Raw genomic sequence first — 4,502 nt, 5'->3', positions numbered from 1 at the left:
AGCCTATTCATTTCTAAAGGCACTGAACTAATTTTAATGGACTAATTATTTTCATAAAAACTCCAGTGTCTTAGGTAAAATATGCTATTTATGATTATGCAAAAACTATGAGTTAATACTCAATGAATTTCAGATGACCTCTATTTTAATATGCTAAAAGAAGAATAGCATGATATTGTGATTTTAAGTTTAGTGTTTTTTCATATTTACAATGCATTTCTATTCTTCCTTTTGGTTAATCTTGGGTAATTTAGACAAGTTTTAAGTGTATATTAGGAAGTATGTTAATACCTAAATTGTGTTTTTAGTAAATGTGAACTTAGTTTTCCTCTGTAAGATCTAAAATATCACTTTCACCATAATCCTGCCCTCAAAGCTGTGGTGTCCAATGTTATTGATTTGGCCTTTCAGGAATCAAATCCATTGTCCTGGCTAGTTAAGCACTAAGCCATAAATGGAGCTGTTGTTAAAAAGTTATGAAGTCACAAACTTGGCCCAAGGTTATCCACTTATCCGTAGCCGGAGTCAGGAATCTGCCTTCATTTTCACAGACACACGTTGGAGTTCTAAGGCATCAGGGTATGAGAGACAAGGCTGTTGACTAAATGCTGTCTCTACAGTCTGAATCAACTAGCTGCCCTCACAGCTTCCCCTCACGAGGCTGGACCTTGGCCACTACAGGGCAGCTCAGGACCAGTTGGAGGTGGTTGGGAAACCAGCTAGGAGTGATTTTCCTTTGGTAGTTATTTCTTCAAGGCAAGGATGCAACTTATTGGCCAACCAGTTGAAGTTACCCCTTGAGGAAAGAACAATTGTCATCAAGCAAAATGGGCTCTTCAGTTTCATAACGTTAATGGGACAATCCATCAAAAGTCTCACACCTTTTTCCCCCAAAAGTCTGCGACAGAGCAGTCTTCCATATGGTTACTAATCTCTCAAAACAAAAACTGTGCGACTACATTTCCTTCATCTTATTGCACTGTGAAGTTCCTAAAAGCAAGTATCACAGTTGTTAAACACAAATGCATAATTTCATACAATAAAAATGTAATAGCTATTCCCCATAAGGGCAGGTTAGGTAGTGGGTTATTTGAATCAAACTCTCTGGCTGAAAACAACTCTGAATAAATCACCTTAAAAGCACTGAGGAGTTGTGGGAGTTCCCTGTTGGCCTAGTGGTTAGGATTTCAGGTTTTCACTGCCATGGCCTGGGTTCAATCCCTGGTTGGGGAACTGAGATCCCTCAAGCCACTTGGTGTGGCCCAAAATAAATAAATAAATAAATTTTAAATAAATAAATCAATCTGCACTACAAAACTAACCCTAAAAAAAAAAAACACTGAGGAGTTATAAAGATTATGCAGCCCTAGCAGACCCATTTTGAGGAGAAGCTTGACCAAAGAGGCCAGAGGACTATTTGAGTGCCGAAGTTGCTTTTGCCTTGAAGACATTGGAGGGGTAAGGGTGAGGATTAAGATGAACCACAACTAATTGGTCACTTTCTGATCCTACCAACCCCACAGACCCAGAGAGAAGGCTTCTCTGGACCTAAGCAGAGCAGGAAAAGGGAAAGGAAGGGGGGTAAAATAAACCTGAGATCACTTGCCCTCATACAGATTTGTACCCTAGGATCATATAGCATAGATGGTCAGTGAATTTGGTTTGATGTGATCTCTGACTTGTAGAGCCCCAAAAACACAGCCAGAAGGAGGAAAGCACACTTATTACAAGCCTTGTGGAATCTCCACAAATGATTGTTTTTGATTTAATACAGTTTTATTTTTCAAAATGGACAGTTGGTGGGACCTGTTCTGCATCTTCACCAGCAGCTGGGACATCTCCACCCTTGGTGTTTCTGGTGTAAATTACTTGAGCTCTGTACTTTGAAACCAATTTCAGAAGTCCTTTACTAAGGAGCTCTTGAAGGGCTACCCTGGTGAAGGAACCACAAATCTTGTTTCCCAGAGACCACAGCTGGGATTATAAGCTTATATTTGGGAACTTCCTTACAGAGTTTGTCATATGTTGCTTTGTCAAACAAGCCTACATTATTGAGCTTCTCCCGAACTTTGCTTTGGACCATGTCTTCTTTTTGGCCTTGCCCCCAGATTTGTTCCCGGGGCTTTGTCTTTCTTATCCAACTTTCTGGCATCTTTCTTCTTTTTGTCGTCCTTGGGCAGCATAGCGAAACTCAAAGAGCAACTGCTACCACTGCCGCCTTGCTAAGATGTTGGACCCAAAGTCCGCAAACAGTTTTTTAAGGGCAATAACCAGTAAAACAGTTGAAGATAATTAGGCGTTTAGGAAATTTAAAAAATAATCAGACATGAACAACTTACATTAATTGGTAATTTTGATAAATATTATGACAAAATCAGACTAATCCATTATGGGGTCCTCTCTCCTAAAGCACACATTGTGTTATGATGTAAATATCATGACCACCATCTTTATATTCCTCAATATAAGTAACAAATAAATGTTCTTTAATAATTAAGTATCACAGAAGTAGTTGCATGTTGTATGCTTTTTAGTGGAGTGTTGAATATTAGTTATTCACACTCTTTTATTTAATTATACTGAACAGTGGTCTACCTTAGTACAATATCTAATGTTTCTAAAACAGACATCAATGATTGGTATATAAACAGATAGTTCCAATAATAGTCATACAGAATCATTGTCTGAATTGTCTTTGTGCTCCATAATATTTAGAGAATAGTACAAGATAAACCTATTTTCCAGTTTTAAACTCCAATGTAGCTAGAGTAGAAAACAAAAACCAAACAATTAAAGTGACAATAATGAATTTTTCACTCAAATCCAAAATGGTTACTATAGTAACTTAAAATTGGAGCATTATAATAAAAGTAGAATGAAAAGATAATTTCAAATGCTATATTAATTTTTTGAAGTATGGAGAGGGGAGTTGCTGTTTCATATTTGAAAGAGACTAGATTGCTGTTGAAGCTTCTAAGAAGACTGATTTCATCTTGTCTGCCTTCTCTTTTATATTAATGTAAGAAACCTCTGACTGCAGTCATTAAGTAGGAGAGAAGGGAACTGTTAGTTTTGCTCATATTAATCTCTCTAAGACTGATGGCAATAACTTTCTACCAGCAATTCATAATTACCTGTGGGAATGGAGGGCAGATTGTGTGAAAAAGTGCTTTACAAATGACCTAAAGGATCTAATTTTTGATGTTTCATTTCTACTTTCTGCATCACCAAGATAGAGGTACAGACACAAATGCAGATATAACAGAAAAGATTTAACTAAAGAGGGAAGGAGTTTGGGATGAGTATGGCATTGCATTCAGCAGGCCCCATATTAAAACCACTGGGGTTGTATTGTATTGAGATCACTTTAAAACTTCATGCTAGTGGTACAGTCATTGTCAGAAAGTGGTTGGAGCTAGCACAGCTTCCTGGTCTGGAATGTAGAGATACAAGTTATTAGAAAGGGGTGATGAACACTCCTGGGCATATATCTGGACAAAACCGTAATTCAAAAAGATACATGCACCTCTATGTTCATAGCAGCACTATACACAATAGCCAAGACATGAAAACAACCTAAATGTCCATTGACAGATGAATGGATAAAGAAGATGTGGTACACACACACACACACACACACACACACACACACACACACACACACTGGAATACTACTTAGCCATAAAAAAGAATTAAATAATGCCATTTGCAGCAACTAGAGATTATCATACTAAGTGAAGTCAGAAAGAGAAAGACAAATACCATATGATATTACTTACATGTGGAATGTAAAGTATGACACAAATGAACCTATCTACGAAACAGAAACAGACTCACTGACATAGAGAACAGATTTGTGGTTGCCAAGGGAGAGGGAGAATGGGGGAGAGATAGATTGAGAGTTTGGGATTAGTAGATGCAAACTATTATATATAAAATGGATAAAAAACAAGGTCCTACTGTATAGCACAGGGAACTATATTCAATATCCTGGGAGAAACCATAATGGAAAAGAATATAAAAAGAATGTATATAACTGAGTCACTTTGCTCTACAGCAGAAATTAACACAACATTGTAAATCAACTACACTTCAATAAAAATTAAAAAAAAAAGAAAGGGGGTGTTTAAGAAACTAAGAATAAGTAACTCTGATGAAAAGAGAAACCTCAAAAATTAGTGCTTCTGACTCCCATAAACAGGGATAAGCCACTCTCTTCTTAGTGCACATTCAGTCTTCTTGTCTTCCTTCCTTCCTTCCTCCCTCCCCCCCCCCTTCCCTTCCTCTCCATCTTCCTTTCTCCTTTAGTTCTCTCTTCCTTCCACAAATGTTCATTGAGAAACTTCTATATTCCAGGCCCTGTGCTGGCCATTAGGAATATACTACTGAACAACACTGATGTAGTTCTGCCTTCATTAAGCTTATAGTCTAGTTTAGTGGAAGATACAGACAATAACCAATTACATGGATAATTATTTAATTGCAATGAGATTTGGGTGTAG

General features: G+C 37.4%; 1 pseudogene across 1 annotated transcript; it reads right to left on the bottom strand.

Moving 5' to 3' along the window:
• Positions 1 to 1,783: 1,783 nt before the first annotated feature.
• LOC309839393 (small ribosomal subunit protein eS25-like) lies at positions 1,784 to 2,183 on the bottom strand (annotated as a pseudogene). The gene has a single exon. The product of its transcript is annotated as a small ribosomal subunit protein eS25-like (transcript).
• Between the last annotated feature and the right edge of the window lie 2,319 nt (positions 2,184 to 4,502).

This window comes from Grampus griseus (assembly GCF_964374135.1).
Source record: "Grampus griseus genome assembly, chromosome: X".
NCBI lineage: Eukaryota > Metazoa > Chordata > Mammalia > Artiodactyla > Delphinidae > Grampus > Grampus griseus.
Note: the sequence above shows the minus strand (reverse complement) of the source record. Positions and strands in the feature narration are given on the sequence as shown.